Source organism: Xiphophorus couchianus, chromosome 14 (genome assembly GCF_001444195.1).
Source record: "Xiphophorus couchianus chromosome 14, X_couchianus-1.0, whole genome shotgun sequence".
NCBI classification, from domain to species: Eukaryota; Metazoa; Chordata; class Actinopteri; order Cyprinodontiformes; family Poeciliidae; genus Xiphophorus; species Xiphophorus couchianus.
In genome coordinates this window covers 1,778,543-1,801,152 of record NC_040241.1, presented here as the reverse complement: position 1 = coordinate 1,801,152, position 22,610 = coordinate 1,778,543, and the positions used below count along the sequence as shown (strand labels likewise).

The following is a 22,610-nucleotide window of genomic DNA, read 5'->3' as shown; positions in this document are numbered from 1 at the left end:
AGATATACTGAAAGGTGACTCACGAGATTCGATCAGAGGAAAGTCAAGTTTATTTGCGCAGCACATTTCAGCAGCAAGGCAATTCAAAAGGGCTTTACATGATAAGAACGTCACACAGTCACCAGCTGTGCAACAAGCAATAAGCACTGCATTTTGTCAAACGTCATCATCAAATATGTTGATTGATGTTCCATTTACTGCTGACCAAAGGCAACTCTAAACAGGTGGGTCGTTAGCTTTGATTTAAAGGAGCTCAGTGTTTCAGCATCTTTGTGGTTTTCTGGAAGTTTGTTCCAGATCAGAGGAGCATAGAAGCTGAATGTTTGGTTCTGGCTCTGGAGATTCAGACTAGAACCAGAAGACCTGAGTGGTCTGGAAGGTTGATACAACAACAACAGTTCATAAGTCTGTTCTGGTGCCAAACTAATAAATCTGCTCAAGGCATAAAGAACCTTCAAACTTTCTCCAATGGGGATTTAAGGTCTATGCACTCTCGTTATTTACATGAACAGGCGACTAAAACTGTGTACTTATTGGTTGCCTAGGAACATGATTTCCTAAATTAGATGGACTGAACAGTAGCAATAGGTGTCTTCTAAATACTTAGCCCAGATAGTGGGGAAATTGCAACAAATCCTGGTTTAGCAGCATGTTGTTGACGGGTCAATGCCAATTACACTTTTAATAGCCAACATCCTCAACACTTTTCTGACAGATGTGGGTCTATTCAAGGGGGAAACCAAAGGCTTTGGAGCAACATAACACAGACTGTCAATGAGCAATGTTGCAAATGTAAAGTAAATGAGATGGATTAGTAGTGTTTACTAACAACTGATGATGTCATCCAGGATTTGTTACTGTAAAACATTGGCTCTGTTGCCTGGATATTGAGCTGTTAGTCAAGTGTCTTCAGTCAGAGGCTTGGTTGCAACACTGACTGCTACCAGAGATACTTCCTGCCCACAGCATCACCATTCCCAATGAGTCGTTGAGACTCCTCTGACTCCATTCAACTTCCTTTTGGGATAAATAAAGTATTTTTGAATTGAACTGATCCAGTCGAGAACTTGCTATATACATTTTAACATTTCATACACCTCATTCCTGATGGGGTTATGTCTGTTTTGAAATAATTCCACTAATACATTTCGGTTGCGTCTATACTGCAGCCGATAACATATTGATTGTTTATATGGAAACACACCAAAAGTTTTGGCTTTAGGATCATGCAGAGGATTGTTTTCCTTAGGTAAAGGTTTTTATGTGAGACTAATATTTGTCGTCTTTGAGTTAAAAAAAAAAAAAGCTACAACGCTGGCACTTAGCCGTATGCTCTGAGGAGAAAGTGCGGAACATGATGCAGTCTATCCCCACATCCTTCACACTATAATTTTGCACGAGAAGCTTAATACTTTTTGACATCCGTGAAACCCTTATTTAATCTGCTGACTGAAAACGACGGGGGGAGGGTTTGGGGAAAACGCAGACAGAACGGAGTGAAGAGCAAGCACTGCAGGAGTTTAGTGTTTACAGAAGCAGCTCCAGTCTGAAAATGATCCGCTTAGGGCTTTTTTTGTGTGTTTTGTTTTTTTGTTGGTGGTGCCAAAGTAGGGACGGGGGGTAGGGTTCAATCATAACGTCTAAATCCTTTTTATTTCATCCACATATCAATTATTAAGAGGTTCGAGCTCAAATCACTGTTCTTACACTTGTTAGTATTACCGCTCTCAGTCAGTAGACTGTGCCAAGGAGAGAGGTAATACTTTGATTAAAAGAAACTCGACAACGATGACTTACAGTTTATTCTCTTGATTTTTTATTTATTTTTTAGCATTTCCGTTAACTTTTCCCTGTCTGATCTGTGGGACAAATGAATGCTCTGTACTTTAGCTCAAACAAGTGGCACTTTCTTTTGGCTTTCTGGTCTAAAGAGAAATATACACAATATCCTGTAACCTGTGAACATAAGCATATTCTGCCTCCATACAGCCACAAACTTAAATAAACACCTAAAAAGTGATCGCCCAAAAATGTATTTTTAGTTCAAAAGGCTAACGAATGCATTTCCAAATATGAAAATGTTTTAGCTAGTTTTATTTATTATATCTCCAGTTAGTTATGGTTTCTCCCCATTAAGTTTTTATTTGTTTCAGAACAGAGAAATATTTTCTCAATTTCAGTTTTTGCTAGTTTTAGCTAGCTGCAGCAACTTCATCTGTAGGACTTTTTTTGGAGTGAACAATTCTTTAATATTGATGAAAAACGACTCGTTCCACCGGCAGATCATTTCACTAATAACATGGGAAAATGTGGAGCTGTGCTCTTGTAACGTGACACAAAGTGAAGAAAGTTCAAGAAGAGGTGTGTGTGTATGTACGTGTGATAAATACTATAGAAACTTCCCTTCCCGAACATTAAAGGAAGATGTCGTGAAACTCCGGGTGCCCCCGCCGCCGTCGTGGAGGTGCGGCGGTGTGATCTCTGTAATCACCGCTTCCTGGCGCAGGCCTTTTGGCGGAGAAGCTCTGCTTAATTAGAGAAAACGTTTGCCGTTTGTTTAGCGGCGAAATCTGTCTGAAACAACACATCCCGTCCCGCCCTCCCCGGCCCCGCCCGGACTAGCTGTTATCCTTGATGCGTTGACTCAAATCCCTACTCTGTTGTTGTTGTTTTTTTCTGTTTTTTTTTCCTTTATTTGTTCTCATTAGCTGAGCTGCGGTGGCTGGGGAAGATGGGCTTGGGCAGCATGGCGGCGCGGGGCTTATTGTGATGACAAAGACGGTTCTGTAGCTTGTGGACACCGCAGTGGCTGCCCGGCTGCATCAAATCACATTTCTCTCAGCGTTTGGGGCCAACAGCGCCGTTATCTCCGTGCTGTTGTTAATAAGACGAGATAAAATAAGATTTGTACTCTCCTTTCCTGCAAACATTTCTTAAGGCTATCTTGTTCTCCAAGTTTATTTCTATAATCGGTCTGTTTTCATTTTGGGAGAAAAAAAACCCCGCATGTAAACAGGCTTTTTGTTCCTCCTGAAAAGGGGGTTTGCATGAGCACACAAAAGGAGAAAATGTCTTTTTTTTTTCAGATTGGAACTGTTTTTTCTCTTTTGCAATTTTACCGCAGAGTGACGTTTAAGAAGTTTGAATGCTTCATAACAGCCACAGCTCATCTTTTTTTTATGTTAGCATGCTTTGTCCAAGACATCCAGCGGGCCCTAGGGCCACACATTAACACACTGTTCTCTAAAATATGGATCCTACATTAGTTCAAACACTCCAAAGTACGAAAATTATGTTTGGATGAGCAGCTTTTTAAAAAAAACATTTAAATCTATTGACAAGAAACAAAATGTCACTTCAACTGTTTGTCTGGTTTTAGCAACAGTAACTCCCTGGAAAAACACAAAATCTTACAAATTACCTTTGGTCCAGTTTTTAGTGCAAGTATCTGAGTACACTTGAAATAAGACAATACTAACTTACTAGTGACTTTTCAGCAAGATTTAAGAGCTTGTATTATGTAAATAATTACTCAGTATCAACAGGTAGAATATTCCACTTGTATCATGTGAAAAATGTCTTGTTCTGAGTTAAATAATCTGCCAGTAGAACTAGTACTTTTTTAAAAACAATATTAAGGAATTATTTACTTAAGACAAGCTCCTGTATCTTGCTGATAAGTTACTTGTAAGTTAGTTTGGACTTATTTCAATGGTACTAAGACATCTGCATTGAAACTAGACCACAAATACTTAGTAAAAGTTTTTTTGCAGCGCTCGAGTCGTTTTAGTATGTAGATTGTGCTTATTGAATTTTCTTTTAAAAGAGTTCTGATATTTTGTAATAAGATGTAGTGGTGGCAGAATTCTTTTTGACTGTGATTAAAGTTAAAACACAAAAGATGTTCTGCTTGTCTACCTCCTGTGGAACTGCATAATGTGTTTTAGCTGCCGCACTGCAGCTCCTTGGCCGAGACGGGCCCTTTGTTGCCAAGACCGACTCTGCAAAAACTCTGAAGTTCCGTTTGATCAAACCTTGTGGAGAGTTTCTGTATGAAAAGATGAGAGGTTGTTTTCTTTTTTGTTTTTTTTAGTGGCACTAAAGTTAGCACACCTCTAGTGGAACCCAGGGGTTCACCTTTAAAAATTCCACTTAGAGGCAAAGTAAAATACAGTGAGCTTAATTTAAGACAAATGCTTTGTCTCAACAGGAGGTTAAAAATGGTCATAACTCATATAATTTAAGTTACTTCAACGTGTTGTAGATGGTGACCGAAGACTTGTACTCTCAGTCTCATGGCTGTTAGCATTAGCATGGCTTGCTAGTCTGGAAATTACTAATAAGCTCAATTTCCAGGCAGCAGAGACAATATTCCATAGTAACAATTCCTGGATGGCACCATAGAAAACTGTGCAAAAAGACCTTAGAACCTGGGATATTATCCTTGTCCAGGTTGATGCAGTGGATTAGCAGTATCTCCAAAAGTAGGTAGGTGTTTTTCCCTATGTGATTTATTTTAAAATATGTTATTTACAAGTAAGTCAGCTGAGTAAATTGTAGTAAACTTTTACAATTCGCCTGACAATTTTTGCGATTTTATGGTCATACTAGCAACCAAAGCTTGTGCTGTACTAACGGTTTTGAGTCTGGGTTTTTTGACACCAATGGTAAAAAAGTTTTTGAAATTCTTGAAATAGTGCATTTATGGAATTTATTGCACCAGTGATGTAGAACCAAGGGGATTTGTGGCCCTCCAAACGATTTCATGCTCCTCCATGTCGACTAATGGAAAAATAGTCCAAATTTGGTTACTTTAGAAAGTTTAGGTAAAACACAGTGTATTCTTGCTGTGTTAACAATGTTTCTTTGGTTTCCTTTGCCATTCATAAAACCTTTCTGAATACATGAAGTGTGTTTAAGGAAAAGGTAACTCATGTCCTGTTATTTTTGCTGAGGTTCGACTTTTATTATTTTCTAAAACAACAAAAGACAAACCAATCAGCCCACAAAGGCTAGGAAATGTTTCATCTCTTTTAACCTTTTAATAAGGCAAATACTGGAAATGCTTTTGAATATTTCAATACTTTGATGATTTACAGATCCCCTTTTTACAACTTAAAAATTTGACTTCTTTATGCACATCATTAAATACTGCATGCTCAGTTTTGTCATCCCATTTAAGAAAAAAAAGATATTTCCTACAGTTACAATTGTTAAGGTTGGCTCAGTTGCAGTTAGTCACCTATGATATATTATGTGACACATTTAGCCAGACGAAGGCTCATGCTTACCTTTGGGTACCAAAAACTTTGTCAATATTGCTGATTGTTTGAGAACTGAAGTACAGAAAGTCTTCTGGTTAATAAATGTCCAAAATGAGCCAAGTGGTCAAGAATATGTTTGATGTACGACTAGGCCTGAGTAGATTCATAACCGTTAATGCGGCTCATACCGCTGGGTGCACACCTACAAATGAGGTATCAAAACGTGCAGAAAATTCACGCCATTGTTGCTGTTACTTTTGGTGGGATTTGGGGTTAACGTGGCGACATAATTTGCAAAAAACTACGAAAAAAAACCCATTATAAGTCAATGGGAAAAATCCTAGAAATACCCTATTTTTGAGGATTTTCTGTGTCGTCACGAATTCACGTAGAAATGCCATTCAAATTTCATTTTGTAGATACGTCTGTGATCTCTTCGAAAGTGAAGACGGCTCGTCGATACCAGTTACGGTTTGTCCACAATTTGTCTCTAAGCGACCCAAAGTTTTTCATTTTTCCTAAAATTAGAGTGAGAGTCAGGGCCATTAGATCTCGGCTAGAGTGAGAAATGAAGACAATTTTTCACCCCAAAATAATTTTGAAATTGCCATCACGCCCACAAATATCGCACGATTGGTATCAAAATCGGTCCTGACATTGATACACATGTCTGCTCCGGTAAAATGTTTTCAAAATTTATCTAGATCGTACGGTTTTCTGTCACGGTGCTTCAGAGCAAAGTCATGCGACAGGATTTTCTAGGCTGTCTCAGGCTCTGTCAGTAACAGTTCACACCTTGGTGAGAAACTTATTTAACATAGCAACGGAACTCAAGAGGCTATTGGCTGCTGATTAGGACTACAAATACGCATCACTGTAGTTCTATCTATAGTGGAACGCTCAGTTGAAACAGATCAGGACTGAACTGGCCTTTACAACTACTTGCTGCTATGGGCTGTATATAACTGATTTAACTCAGTAACTGTTACACATGGGATTAGTTTGGAACTTTAAAATTAAGCATACTGAAAATTTCAAAATAAAAGCCTTGAATATTTTTACATGACGTAATTGCTCTTTTTGGCTTTATATGACTTTTTCATCCAAAGCACTGTTACACATGGTATTAGTTTGGCCCTTTGAAATGAAACATACTGAAAATTTCAAAATAAAAGCCTTGAGAATTTTTACATGAGATTATTGCTGTTTTGAGCATTATATAACTGATTTTATCCAATGACTGTTATTCATGGGATTAGGTTGGCCCTTTGAAATGAAGCTTAACAAAAATTTCAAAATAAAAGCCTTGAATATTTTTACATCATGTAATTGCTCTTTTTGGCTTTATTTGACTGTTTCATCCAAAGCACTGTTACACATGGGATTAGTTTGGAACTTTAAAATGAAGCATAATAATAATTTCAAAATAAAAGCCTTGAATATTTTTAAATCAGATAATTGCTCTGTTGAGCATTATATAACCGATTTAACCCAATGACTGTTATTCATGGGATTAGTTTGGCCCTTTGAAATGAAGTTTAACAAAAATTCCAAAATAAAAGCCTTGAATATTTTTACATGACGTAATTGCTCTTTTTGGCTTTATTTGACTTTTTCATCCAAAGCACTGATACACATGGTATTAGTTTGGCCCTTTGAAATGAAGCATACTGAAAATTTCAAAATAAAAGCCTTGAATATTTTTACATGACGTAATTGCTCTTTTTGGCTTTATTTGACTTTTTCATCCAAAGCACTGATAAACATAGGATTAGTTTGGCGCTTTGAAATGAAGCTTAACAAACATTTCAAAATAAAAGCCTTTCATATTTTTACATCAACTACTTGTGTTTTGAGCATTATATAACTATTTTAACCCAATGACTATTACGCATGGGATTAGTTTGGCCCTTTGAAATGAAGTTTAACAAAACTTCCAAAATAAAAGCCTTGACAAAATTTTAAATCATACTGAATGGTGCACGTCCACCTTACTTAACGTTCTTGTGATTCTCCACATGCTACTGATTACGTTGCAGCGTTCTTTAGCATCGATGCCAATTTGTAGCATGACAACGCCGGGCCCAAACCGACGGGCACGCCTTGGCAGGCCCCGGCTAAATTTCTTCCGAAATTTTCTAGTATTCTAAGATATTATTGCAGGCATGTAATCTTCCAGTATTTTCTATGCATTAAGCTGGTGTTCATTTATAATAAGAAAAAAAAGTGCCTATTTGTTACAGCTTTTGCTTCGTTTCTACAGAAATGAAGCTAAACCCCTTCTGGGATCTCGGTGCTTTACGGCCTTCATGAGAGAAATACTAAAACCCAACAGATTGCCTTAAAGTCCATCTGGCTCTCCGTCGTCATTACACACCAGCAGGACAGGCCAAAAGACCCCCAAACATTTCCCGATGCCACTTTATGTTTTCCATTCTGCCGCGGACTGTGTTTGTCTTTGTTTGTTGTTGTGCACCGGCATCTGTGCGGACAAAAGCCGCATTTGCCGCTGTGCGCCGTTCGCACCGGCCAACAAAATGGATTGACGTAACGGGCCGCGGCCCACTATGTCTGACTGGCAGCCGGCGGAGCGGCAGAAGGGATCAGGGACAAATGGAGGGTTTAGGATGAAGAAAGGCAATGGGAGGAGGAGGAGGAGGAGGTGACGCGCCCCTGGCTACATGTCGCGGTTCCAGACACGGCACAGTAAATCTCCTTTGCTCGCTGCCCTTTTCTCTCCAATGTTTTTTTCCTCAACACATTATTGGTTCGGCTTGATTCGTTTTCTATTAAAGGGCTCCCAGCAAAGTACAGACAGGCATTTATTCAGTATCTCCCACTCCTCACCTCACTCGGCTTGCCAACTCACCCCACCCCCGCCCCCAGTACATGTGACACATCAGCAATGTGACAGGCATTCTCAGACAGCCGTGAATGTCCAGCGTGGGTCCGGTGAGACATGAGGGTTAGATGAAAAGAATACGATCAACTGTCCGTTTTTTATTCGGCTGTTTTAACGGTGACACCACGCCATAGAGCATTTCAGATGAATGCCCAGGTTCCTCAAACTGCCGTCACAAAGACTGTTTTGTACTTTGTTTTTCAGTTCTTTGCTTTACAGAATTACTCACACCTCTTCAATGTTTTCACCTTTGGTCATTTATAAACCACAAACTTCTTTTTTCAAGGCCTGAAATGTTTGGGGTGTGTTTCAGGTCTTTTGGGGTATGACTCAACACTGTTCACATCTAAAAATGGATATTTTTGCCCATTCTTCTTTGTGACGTGGCTTAAGTCAATTGATTTTGCCAGTGGAATCTAACAGACCAACCTAACACATGAATATACTTTGATCTAAATCAATAGTTCTGCGGTATGGATCAGTATTCTGCTGGAAGGTGAGCCTCCACCCCAGTTCCAAGTCTTTGCAGCCTGTAACAGATTTTCTTTGAGAAGTGTCCTGTGTTGCTGCTTTCAAAAAAAAAAAATCTACCATCACATGATGGTGCTACTACCTTGTTCTCCTGTTGTTGTTGTCCCCTGCATGGCAATAACATGCAGGGGAAACCTCAAATGGGGTTCTCTAATGGTTACCTTTCTGCTTGGAAGTCTGTTGACAGATTCTCAGACCTGAGTCGTGGATCTTTTCCCATGATGCCATGGGCCTCTTGGCTGCGTATCTCGACAATGCGCTTGTTGTCCAGCTTTAGATGGACAGAAAAGCCTCGGTAGCTAGATTAAAAGTTAGTTGCTCTAAAGGACTAATTGAGAAAAATAGTTTTGCTAATGCTAACATGCTATATCGGCATGATGTTTAGAGGAAGCTAATGTGCTAACTTCAACCGTGTTGATACCAATCACCTGTCGGTGACAAAACATGTTACAACATAGTATATCTTTCACAACAGGGTCAAAATTGTAAATCCAGATCCATCAGGACAGTTCAAGGCTTCAGGAAGTCATTGTTTGGAACAGTCATGGTTTCACTCTCATCGTTGTTGAGTATCGGTAACTGTTTATTGTAGAGCAGTGATGCATTCTGGGAACAGAATGAATGTCATTAGTTGCACTGCGTCCATGTGGAGAACATGAGGAGTATGTGAGAGATTGTAGTTAAAAAGAATATTCTGAAAGGATAGCCTATGACGAGCTTTTTTTTTTTCCATCAAAAAAATAAAATTACTTAAAATTTAGGCAGTTTTTGTCTGGGAAGGAAAAATGTGATTCAAAACATTTTATATGTTAACCTTTTTAATATTTACGGTGAACGTCATAGCCACACCTCCAAACACATAGCATACTAACAGAGATATTGAAGATTGCAGTTTTCTGTGACAAAGTGAAAACTCGAGGGGTATGAATACCTGCGCACGGCGCTCCATCTTCCTGCTTTGACCCAGCCTGAGTGTTTGTTTCATTTAGCGCCCAGCAGAGCGGTGCGTGGCAGATTTTGGGTCTTATGTGATCAGAGGAGGAATGGACCACCCCCTAGCCTTCAAAGAAACAGGCTTAGATTTTTGTTCTTCTTCCCCTCCGAGGCTAATCTCTGCAGATGAAAGCTCAGGGATTGGTGGGTGACTAGATTCAGGACCTTATTCATGAGGAGAACTGACACGCAGTCATGCCGCTCTGAATCCCACCCAGCAGGTTTCTTGTGTCAACAACACTCAAATCTTGACAAGATGTCAAACTCCTCTGTGGTTTGACCTTTGGCAGCTCGTCATACGTGGGTGTCGGAACGCATTCGGCAGACAGAATTTAACGCACGATTCCAACACGTCTGCTGTGGACCGTGTTGTTCTTTCATCTGCCTCTCACCTTTGATGCTACATGTCCCCCCTCCCCCCCAACCTGTGGAGTCTGAGGAATACCACCACGGGGATCCGAGCCATGGATCTGAGTTGTTGCCCTCTGGAAGAATCTTCATATCAATCCGCTCTTGGCTCTGTACTCCATAACCTTTTTACGACTGCCTTCTGTCATCGCCACTAGCAAAAAAATAGTACTGTCCATTAATATTTTAATTTTTTATTTAAAAATGCTCACATTGCATCACATTTTTTTGAAGCTGAAAAGTATAAAAATGTTCAAGGCAATCGCCCAGAGGTTGCCTTGTTGCACTTTATTTTATTTTTGTTTTAAAGGAAAACCTTATTACCAAAAATGAGCTTGTTAATAATCTGGATTTGACTGATTTCAAATTCTTTTGAGATGTCTTTAAATATTTTATTTGACCCATGATCTGATAGAATAGTTTTTTTTTTCCCCTCTTGTGATTCAAACATTTTGCTCACTTGCTGCATTTTCATTGAGAGCATAATTGTGCAATTGGACACTTAGAATATAAATTTGCTTTATGAAAATAAGCCCATTTTGAAATTCTCATTTTTTTGTTTAAACAAAAATAAATAAAAATTGGTGCTAGGATGAGGTATTTCAATGGAAACACTTATTGGCGCTTTTTTTCCAAACTTCCGCAAATCACAAAGAAGACAACAGGAAGTAGTTGGAGGATCACGGTGCGCCATGTTTTTTAATGACATGTTGCGTGATCAGACGCATTCACGTTTGATTTTAATTGTGTTTTGTATTTAATAGAAACACAGCAATTGTGACATTGGGTTTGTCAGTCTAACTGATAAACTTTGCGTTTGTCAGTCTTTTAGAGGATAAACTTGCACTATAACATGTATATCAATAAATGACTTGAAAATGATCTCGAAACAATATTACATGTTGCGATGTTATCGTTTATCGCAATAATTTCTGGAACAATTTATCATCCGGTAAATTTGTTGTTGTGACATGCCTGCTTACAGTCTAAATAGGAGCGCTGTTCCCACGTTTCTATCACGCGTTTTCTCAAACTCCCTCTTCCGTGGATTTATTGCTACTCAAAGTGACGCATGCTCAGCTTCGGCAGAGTTCCCCCCAAGGTCGGCGGCGCGTTGGCCGCAGCGGCTGACACCGGCTTCAGCCCCGTGTTTATTTATGCGCTGTGAAGGCCACTCTGGTGTAATTAGGATGATGTTAACACTAATTGGGCCTCTGGCTATTAAACGTTATCAAGGAGGCGCTCGCACCATTTGTATCCGCTTTTAAGCGCGCTGACACACAAACGCGCACCTGTTTTCAAATGGAGCTCACAGCAATAAAACAAAGTGACCTTTTGAAAACATTACGGCTTAATGACTCTGTATGGAGGATGGGAGGGGGGGTCGGGATGGGATTCTACACACGTCTGTTATTATTTCCTCACATAGCACAAGCCTCGTTCTGCCTACCTCCTGGTTTTCTGCTGTTACTAGTCACTCCAACCTGTGCTGTTGTGATGTCTCAGTGTTGTTTCCCTTCATCTGCTCCAGCAGATGTTGGCGGGGGGGGGGGTTGGCCTGTGACTCCGGTTGATGCAAACCCTCCCAACACGGTCAATAATTAATCTCCAGGCAGACTGTCAGGCTGAAATATTTACTCGTTTCTGTCTGGCGCCGGCCGTCTGATTGGCATGTCATTCTAAAAGTTAATGTGAAAAGATGTGCCTGATGCTGCGCTTATGAATCAGTTTGTTTTGCATGAGTTCTTGTGTTTGATTTGCGCCCACGTCTTATCGCGTGCGCGTAGCTGCTTTCCTTAAATAATTGCTGTCAGAGCTTCTAAGCGACGATGCGTCCTCTTTCGTTCGTCTGGAAGAAGAAGAGACGATGAATTAGGGATGAGAAAGTGAGATTTTAAGCCTTACTCAAACCTTTTACCCATCCACACTAACGGGCAATTTAGACTGAAACGTCTGAAATTCCTGTTTTAGAAAGTAGCTGGACATGACGATGGAAAAAGCTGTTGAAGTGCATTCATTTTGTACTTAAATGCACACAGTTCTAATATATATTGGATAATTATCTGGTTGAAGTCTTTTGTGTTTTCTGGTTTAATCTTTAACAAACATCCGTTTTACAAAAGAGGAAATTGGACAGGCATTGAAACGGCTCAAGTTTGAATCTTTTTGGAGAAATTCTGACCATTGAGGAAACTGATTATTTTCAAAAGTGACTAAAAAACGATGGTGTTCAAAAAGAGCAGCAACCAAAGGAACACATTTATTCCGACTCTCAATTAATGTTGGGTCAGTCAGCATTACCAACGTTTTACCAGAGGGAGTTCAGTACTTCTTCATCCCATATTTAGGGGCCTGTTAAGTAGGTTAATAAAAAATGTAGTTCAGGTTTATAAATTGAGATTCTGTTATGTTTATTTTGTTAGTAGTTCCTCATCTGCACTAGAAAAATGCATTAGCACTAGCTGCGTTTCCATTGACTATGTAATTGTGCAATTTCATATATTGAATATACAGTAGATGTGCTTAGTAGAAACACTGCAATTTAAAAAAAGAATATATTTACCATAAAGGTTATTGTCGTTTAAATGAGGTAGGGTTTTTTGGCCATATTGAAATCGTTTTACTTTACATTACTGTATTGGACACACTTTTTTTGCATCACGAGTCACATGATCTACTTCTTTACGTTGCCGCCGACTCACACCGTAGAGAGTAAACAGGAAGTAGTTGGAGAATGACGGTGTGTTTTTTAAAGACTTATCAAGTGAACAAATACATTCACTGGGTTTCTTATTTAGTGGAAACACCGCAGTTGCGAAATTGTGTTTTCTTTTTATATTACAGACTATTAACAAAGTTTTGCCCACATTTGTATTGGAAACGCAGCATCTGTGAGTTTGTTGAAAATGTCTTATCTTCACATTTTGTTGTCGGACTTTCTTCAGCAAATGGCTTTCTTCTTGCCACATTTTCTTCAATTCCAGGTTTCTAACAATTCGAGAAGTGAACAAGTCAACAAATTTCCACACCTTAGCTGTGGATCCTCTGAGCTGCTTGTCTGATCAATGCCCCCATGTCTTGGTTATCTTGCTGTCGTGTAAATAACCTTTCCATTCTCAGATGATGAATTGATCAGTGCTGAATTGATCAGTGCTCTGCGAGATGTCCGAAGCTTTCTGCTGGACCCCATCTGTTGTGTTGCAAAGTTACTCGATGCCGTTTGTTCAGACCTCGGAGGCCTTTACTGAACAGACTGTATAAATCATACACACACCAAATTGGTTACTCCTGAAGGCAATTTGTCGCACTTTATCCAGGGTTGTCAGAAATAATTGAACTTAAAATTTGAGTCCTCTTTTTGTGAAAGCTTCCTATTTTCTTCCACTCGATAATTACTGACTATTTTGTGTTGGGCTATCAAATAAAATTCGCTCTTTGAAGTTCGGGGTATGAATACTTTGCAAGGCGCCGTGCGAATGCGAATGTCCCGTGAAAACTAATGAGTTTCCTTTTATCGCAGAGAAAGACAGCACAAGTGACCGCCAACACTGCCTTTCCACGTTCCCCTGAGGCGTTCTACTATTATCATTGAGAAAAAAATGAAAAATAAAAAGAGAGCGAGAATGGTACCTTCTGAGTCCTAACTGTATAATGGTATTTATACAAAACACACTCCCTGATAACTGCATCTCCTCAAGAGACCTGACAAGCATTTTGAAATGTTTCAAACAAAACCTCACAAGCGCATTGTTGGTGCTGAAAGCAGGGGAAGAAAAGAAGGAGAAACATTTTACATCTCTCAAATTATAAAAGATGCAGCTGTGTATCCAGTCCCCAAAGGCAGACGTAGGGAGGAGGGTAATAACGAGACATTTCAAGCTGACAGAAGTGATTTCTGAAGACGGCGAAGGATGATTCAGAGGTGTGCGCTTGTGCCATAAAACACAACTGATATTCAAAGAAAATGCTCCACTTGTGTATTTCATCTTACGCCTCTTTGACGACTCGAGTGACGCAGATCAATCAGTCAGGAAGCAAAAACCGCCAATTTCATTAGTCTAAACCTGTGCCTTTTAATAGAAAGTGAGACAAATCGGGGCGCTTGATCAACACCAAAATTACGCCATCCAAATGGAACTACTTGTGATGCCTAAACCTAAACACCCATGTGTTGCCTATATCTGCCTATTGATTTCTTACAGTTTTTGGTGGGATGTTACCTTTCTCTAGCTGTCACTGGCTGAATGGCAGGGTGCAGCTTGAACAGATCCCAGGACCTTCTTGGTGAAAGGCAACATTTCAACCCGTGACAGATAGAGGAAAGGAGAAAGCACAGAAACATTATCCAGACCAGATTACCGGAAACTTCCACATCATAATTTATTGGTCAAGTAATGGGAACAAAGTATTCTTTCAGAGAGGATTAAAAAAATAAAGGGCTAGTATTCCAACAGTTTCACGCTTCAATTATTGTTCAGTCATAGCAGAGAGAAACTATCAAATATGCAGTGTCCAGGTTTTTAGTGGAGGTTTCAACTTTACTCTTTATAAAACTAGGAAGAATCCTGTTTCAAACTGTTCGCAAATACACTACAAGTTTCATAAGTCACAAATTGTGCTTTAATGAAGCTCTAATCAGTGTAGAGAAGTCTAGTTCAGCTTCAACTAGTGTTTCTAATCCCCAAAAAGACAAACTATCCCTCTCAAATCCACTCCAGGGGGTGAATAAAGTTTGAAATAGCTCTTGAGTTTAGGATTGAAAGAAGGAATGAAGCAGATGGCTACTTCTTGGCATTCGGAGTTCTCACAGTGCTTACAAATCATTTGTTTCTTGCTCTGCGTAAGGTTTCCTTTTTGCATCAAGGACACAAAAAGCTGCCACACAACTGATTTTGTAAAGATAAAGATGGATGAGAAATGTAAAGGAGAGAGCGTGGGAATAAAGATATACGTGTTAAAGGAAAAGGCTGCAAGACATTTCCAAGCAACTTCATGTTTTTATGATCACGTCTTCCAATATCATGAAAATGTTCATGGAACTGTGGCCAATTGTCCTGGACATAGACACAAGAAGCAATGCGTGGACAAGGCCCTTCATCCGCCTTGCCTGGAGACGACGACATATTTGGCTCCTATAACATGGCCTGTACATGTACAGCACTTTCTCAAGTCCAGAAGACCCAAAAGCATTTCACTCTACATTCCGACATTCACCCATTCGTGCACACTGATGGTGGGAAGCTAGTGGATCGTAGCAACAGTTGCCCTGACAGAAGCAAAGCTGCCATGTGTCAGTGCCATCTCTGACTTCCACCAGCAGGCAAGGCGGGTGAAGTGTCTTCCTGAAGGACACGACGACGGAGACATTTCAAGTTGAAGTCCTCCCACCGTCGCCACCATTACCCAGAGTGAACATGTACTTCAACTGATGAAGTCACACATTCACAGCAACTAGATATCCCGAGATGGTTCGATTTGATAATAAATATTATCATTACGAGATTTTATTATACCAGTTTCTTCAAAGCATAACCCCAAATAGAGTATCTTTTGAAGATTCAAACTGAGTGATGAAATAAACAACTTTCATTCCACGCTACGTGACAATGTTGTCAAGCCCGTTGGTGACACATGAGGTCTTCGATACTTGTGTCCACACAGTCTGCAGACGCACATTGAGGATCTTTTTTTTAAAATTCTTTCTTTCTGACCAAACATTGAGTTACTGTGACTTTTTTAAACCTCCCTCAGTTTTAAGCAAAAGGGTCATTTGGACCCCATGTGCTTCTTATCCTATGCGCGGCCGCACGTACCCTGTGTGCGCTTTTCTTGTGTGGGTTTGGGAACTGACGGTCTGGAGGGTTCACAGGGCCCCATAGTGAGGAGTCTCTCCACATGACCTTTTGTCCTCTCATCAAACTTCAAGTGCAAGTAAGCTAATAATTTATGACACATCCTCTGTGTTTGCTGGCATTCAATAATTTACTTAAATGGATAGTCAGCTCCTCAGAAATTTAATAATTTACATACCCACCGCTAGGCTGCATGTCCACAAGTTTCTGTTCTTGGTGGTAGATTTTTTGTCTCTCTGTATGTGTTTACTCCACAACTTGAACGATCTCTCCTGCTTTCTGAAAGCTTGGCAAATGTCTTACATCGACCCCTCTCTGTATCCTGGTCTACACATCTCTTTGTAAGTGTCTCAGAAATATTTGTTGTGTTTAAAAAAGAAAAAAAAATTCAAGCCTTCTGTTTAGTTTTTTTTAAATTTTTTTTTACGAATCAATAGGTCTGTCTGTCTACTAAACTACTTCAAAGAATCAGGCTCCACTGATGCAATAATGCATAAAGTTTAGAGGAACCGTCTCTGTGTTATTGAGTTATTGTTTGGAAGCCTGTCTGAAAGGTTAAAATAAGAAGTGAGGAAACATTTGCATCAGTGCACAGAGCTGCTGCCTTGAGGCCTATTGTCTCCAGAGAATAAACTTCATCACCATCATCAGTCTTTTTTTTATCCCTTTTGTGGAGTTTTTGTTTTATTGCCATCTTGTCTCACAATTTTCCTCCTGCCAACTCTCATGAGGCTACGCAACTGCTGCTATTTGACACCTCAACATTGACCGCAGGCCTTAATGAAAAATTGTGGCGTCTACTTCCTTCCAATATGACCTGTTTATGCCCACAGTAGACGGCAGTGGCCTAGAATTCACTATTCCCAATCAATGGTGCCCAGATGATAAACTCGCACCGTCTCCTTTTGCCGTGGCGTAGTGGGATCAGGTAGGGAAAAATGAGAGGGTGTGCATCCCCGCATCCTCCTACCAAAAAGAAAAATTCCCAATCAATAGACTCTTCATTGCACTTTTGATTGGTGAGCGTTTTCAGGTTATTTTTTTTCTACCGGAATCATAGAAGAAATTTGTTTTATTTTCCGTGTCAGCTCTTCCTCAACCAAACTACGAGGTAGCCCACATGAATGGAGATGATAATCAAGGAGCATCCCGTGTAGTTTGACTCATCTCTCCTCTTCCAACCCTGCAGGTGGGATTGATTGGCCCAATCAATAGCACCTGAACTAATTGAACACATATGATAAATATTTAGTCGCTTATGAATAGGATGAGACACTTCATATCTTTCTAGTTCTTGTGAAAGCAGGGCAGATTGATTGACTGGAACACCTCGTCTGGCCTGTGTTTCCTGTAAATGCCACAGGAAGTGTAACTTTAACTCTTGGTTGGCAGTAAGGTTCCTTTTGGTGACATCAGTAACATATTTTTGGCGCTCCACTTCAAGATTTCTCTTTGATATATGGACTCTGGGCATGGATAAATGAGCTGGTACCCTTCCAACTTCTATAAACAAAAGGTAAAGCACTCCTCTAGTACATACATTTAGCATTAGTACAACAAAGTAAAGAGATGTACTCAATTACCAGAATTCTTGACATGCCTTGTTGCGTATAAGACACTGAAGATAGACCAGAGAAAACAAAGGAAGAGAGTTTTCTGAAGACCTCAGAAATGGGATTATAGATATCCCTGTTAAAGGTAAAGGCCAAAGCCATTCGAGCTGAATTCTGAGGTCAAACTGCGTCACTTTCTGATGGCACTGTCCTTCCCATTCTGAAATATGAGGCGCTTCTTGAAAGAAGAGCCAGGAGGGCCTCAGTGCTGATAGAAACACACACACACAAAAAAGTGGGTCTGTAATTCATCAAAATGAACGCTAGAAAGCTTGGATCACCAGCAGAATTCTACGGCCGCTTCCCATTTTTATATTGTGCTTTTAAGAAGTTAAACCTTCTTGTTTGGAGGACAGATGGGACAGCTAGTCAGAACTCTATGTTTACCGGAGGAAATGTGAAGTTTTTATTTAGAGAACACTAGCTCTTTTGAGTAACATGGATGGGCTTCAGTAAGGCAGCCATTCATCTTTGAAGGGTAACTTTAAAGGTCTCAAAGTAAAATTCAAAGTATCTGTTTTTTTATGCTATTTTTATTTATTTAATAACGAGGTATTTGTTCCATACTCGGGATCCGGGTGCCTCAGTGGTAGAGAAAGTTATCCATATACAGAGGCCACTAGTGCCAAAAATCGTTAAGTCAATAATCCAACTACTATATTCCTCTTCTAATTAATCCTACAGATCTGTTTTTAGACAGAGGTGTGATGTGGTCAGCACTGCGCGTGAGTTGTGTGTATTTAAATTTCTTGTTCATTTTGTGGATTTACGTTGTCTGACTTTATTCAGATTGTTGTGGTGACGACAACAAGCGAAGAAATGCCCTCCAGACCTGTCCTCCTGAATTTAATAAACACCTCATTCCTCTTTTTTTTTCTTTTTTCCTCCCCCCCTTCTTCATCTCATCCTCCCACCGTTGTGTGTTGCGCCGCAGTCTTCAGTGGATTTTTCTTTCTTTTTTTTTTTTTTTTTTAAGCAGAGCAGCAGGTGTTTTCTGGAAGAAACGGTGGCACATGGATGAGCTCTGTCAGACTACTCATTAGAGACTCTGTGGCTCCTTAGTCTCCTCATTTAGAGTGGAGAAGGGCGCGCGTGCGCACGGCGCGCACGGGCCTCACGAGTCTACAAAGCAGCAGGTGGCCACTACCAGGCGCACAAATCAAAGCAGTCACCACCAGCTCATAGGGTGGATATAGAAGAGGAGAGAAGTAAGAGGGGTGGGGGAAGTTGAAGTTGTTACTTGATTTTGTCTTGATTTTCCTCCCAGAACATTATTTTTTTTTTTTTTTGTGACGTTCACGCTGGCGATTAGGCCACAAGTTGACGGGTGTCACTGCGGCGGTGATGTCTGGTGCGCGGGCTGAGGAGCCGGGGGAGCATATGGCGGAGGCGGCTGAGCCTGGCGGGGGCTGTAATCAATGTGAGTGATTTCAGACCGAGTTTGGGTCTAAGATATGCGGCGACGATGCGCACTGCGAGTCTAATTTGTGGCGCACTCTAAATGAGATGGATTCCGAGAGTTGTTTTCCCCTGCTGCGTTGTGTGGAATTGCTGTGTCAAGACACATCCCAATTTATATGGCATCTGTAAATCCAACCGCAGTTTCTTTTCACACATTAAATGATGATCTGAATGCTGCGTATGTTTTTGAGGCGGATCTGCCGTCACTAATTTTTGCTGGTCTCTGGCTTCTCATTTGAATTTAAGAACTTTTTTTTTTTTTACTGAGTTCTTTGTGATCTAAACCAGTGTTCCCCAACCCTTTTAGTATCGTGGATCGGTCAAGACTTTGCAAATTTGCTGCGGACCGGGGAGGGGTGCAGTCACCGATGCTGTTGCTGCTGTTTCTAAATCATTCTGCTGCTTGTGGGCTCAATGTTGGCGCTCAAGACGTAACCGACAGAATCCGGTTAAAGGATTTTCAAAATAAAAGATCCTCCAGACTCAATACATAAAACAGAAGTATTTAATTATTTCTTGCGTGGCCCGGTAGCAATTGGTTGGGAACCTCTGGTCTAGACCACCAGACTTAATATAAACAGAAAATAAATCTTTTTAATGAAACTGCAGCTCTAATTTCCCCAGCCTTTGGAGATGAATGTCTTTGCCTGGAGGTGCTGGTATGTTCTTGGATAATCTTTGTATCTTAGCCCAGCTGCTGTGTAAAGGTGTAGAGTAAGCAGTCTGCCTAGCTGCACTCACCTTTTGTCACTCTACAAACGGAAACTTGGAACAGATTTCATTGTAAAGTTGATTTTTAGTTATTTCACCAAGGCAATATAAATTTGTTTACTTGATAAAAAAAACATGTCACAGTAAATAAACTAAAAATAATACATAGCTGTGGCAAAATTAGTAGTAATGAAAAGCTGTAATCCAGCCCAAAATGAATGATAATATTAATGTTAAACGAAGGTAACTTTAAACCGGTTGGGATTTTAGCATTGATTTAAAGGAAATAAGTGTTTCGGCAAGTTTCGTAGTTTTATGGAGCATAAAAATGAACGCTGCTTCTCCAAAAGCTTCAAATTGTGGTGAAGATTCACTTTTATGCAGGATGGCTCTAATACAGTCAAAGCTAAAAAAAAATCTTAATCCACCCAAATAAAACTATAAATCACTGAGGTTAGGATTTTAACATGAGAAGTGTTGAAAAAGTTCAAAGGGTGTGATTACTACTGCTAGACGCTGTACATGCACAGTGAGCGATGTTCGACCCATCAGTCACAGTGGGAGGCCATTGTTGCGGCGCCATGCTAGCTTTTAGATGTATTCAAGCCTACAGAAATAACACCCTGACACAGCAGGACTAGGGATTATGCAGGACTGGCATAATTTGTACATAAATGCAAATTCACAATTGCTGTTCCTTTTAATGCTTTTCAGATATGCGTAAGCATAACTGTGTCCTATTGGATTTGTTGGATTGTAAAGGCTCTGACAGACACAGGCCTGAACCAACGCTCTCCAGCTCTTCTTGTCCTTTTGACATGCCAAAACTTAAACAACAGGAAAAGTGTTGAGTACAGAGTTAAAAAATTCATCAGACTGCATTCTCTGCTACATATTTGACCCGGTTTCTAGGTTGAGACCTTTCCCAGGTTGCGAAACATGACAATTTTGTAGCAAGATGCTTAAATGAGAATGGATTAATGCATTTATTTACATAGAAGAATTTACATCATGTTGGACTCACAAATGAATCGGACAATCTGGTAACGGTGAAGCTTGCATTCTGCACAGAAGTCAGATGCTGAAGATCAGAATCAAGCCAACTCATCTTTTGTAGCCTCTGTATTATGGCTCGTCCCTGTAGGGGGCAGCGTAGGGTGCTTATGGCGAGAATGCAACGCAAAGCAACATGCATAGAAAAAGAAAAAACACTGTCGTTAGCAGGAACATGGTTACATTCGTTAATGTGTTGGTGGAATTATTGTCTTTATGGGACAAATATTAAAGTGTCTGTCTTTGCAAACCTCCACTAGGAGGAGCTCTTGGTTGCCTGCCATGTCTTTCCACATGTAACCACAAAATATTAGAGGAGCACTGTGCGGAAAACTTGCTCTACATAGATGCCGCGGTTGCTGAAATGATGAAATTTGACCATGTGTTGCTTAAATAAAGCTTTAGGTGTTCCTGTTCTTCAGTTGGTTGGTTGACATGATCTCCACCTTGACATGATGCATCAAAAACACCGTTTTATGTGTTTCCTCTAAGAAAAGCATTTTTGAGCACAAAATGAAAGCCACGTTTAATTGCTATGAAGCTATTGCAAAATCAAAGTAATCATAGACAGAGTCCAAACGTTATTGTTCTGTTTTAACTTTGTTTTTGTATATCAGATCATTAAGAACATCAGTTTCCATATAATTCTTTTTTTTTTTTTTTTTTTAAGAAAACGTATCCAAAGCAATTGCTCTTTTATTGAATCATAAATTAACTTTGATTATGGCTAAGTTCTGACAAGTTTCATCAGCCACACCCAAACTTGATAAATAATTTTAAAAAGTTCACCTAAATAGAACTTGTCTGACGACATGAAGTAGGAAAAGAAAGTTTTGGACATCTGTCTGTCTGGGTAGGGTTAGAAAACTGTTTCTAATACTTTGGGTATCCAACAAATCACAAAAGATCACCAAAGAACCCAGAGCAACATCCAAAGCACAGCAGGCTTTGTTTGCCTCAATTAACTAACATCAGGGCAAAAAGGGCATCCATGGGAATTTATTAAGATGAAAACCACTGCAGAACCAAAAGGAACATACTGTCAACAAACACAATGAGAAATGTGCAAGGGGGCAAATATATTTAGTAGTTATGTAAAACTTAGACGAGTTTCACTTTTAATGATGTAGATCGTTTAATGCGAAAGCTTTCTTTACTTCTACAACATGGCTCCCTTCCTTTTCTGTTAGTCGGCCATTTTAGAAATCTGTTTTCCTCTTTCCTCTATTAGTCTCCTGACCAGTTTCTGTATATGTTGGTGCTTCACTCATGATGAACAGAGGCCAAGAGGAAGAAAACACCAACTTTTCCTCTTTAACATCCACAATGTATAGCTTCCACCATTATTTCTAAACTCCTTGTCTTTAAATCCTGTCGCCTTTTGTCGTCCTCTCACTTGTTTTGTTTTTTTTTCCAATTTCTTTCTCCTCCGGCACACAATCTCTTTATAGCCCTCCTTGCCATGCTGCGATAATTAGTCAGCGCTAAAATAATACAGCCTCAAGAAAACAACAAGAGCTGAGCAGAGGGGCTTAGCTCTGCTGGGAGGAAACAAGGGAGACGGGGAGGGCTGGCGAGAAAGAGAAAAAGAGCGAGAAACAGGGAGTGCTGTGTGTCAGCCAATTTGAAATGGCTACCAGTGGATCATTGCTGAATGTGTGCATGTCTGTGTGCAGGGAGACAGCTTGTCCCCATTTTTAATCAGGGGCCTCTTCTTGGTGTACGACTGAGTGAGTGGCTGTTTGTGGTTGTGGATGTTGTCGGTCTTTTGGCCCTCCTTGGTCATCACGGCGTCAACCTTCCAGGGACGCTGTGTTTAGGA

General features: G+C 40.1%; 1 protein-coding gene and 1 long non-coding RNA gene across 10 annotated transcripts in view; one reads left to right on the top strand and one right to left on the bottom strand.

Moving 5' to 3' along the window:
- The window catches only part of nrxn2b (neurexin 2b), an 811,562-nt gene that overhangs the window by 634,708 nt on the left and 154,244 nt on the right, over nt 1-22,610 (top strand). The gene's annotated exons all lie outside the window — the stretch shown is intronic.
- On the bottom strand, nt 3,630-22,099 carry LOC114157281 (uncharacterized). Its single transcript, XR_003598115.1, has 3 exons — nt 22,088-22,099; nt 8,777-8,779; nt 3,630-3,775 (listed from the first exon to the last, which is right to left on the bottom strand). It is a non-coding gene; the product is annotated as an uncharacterized LOC114157281 (long non-coding RNA).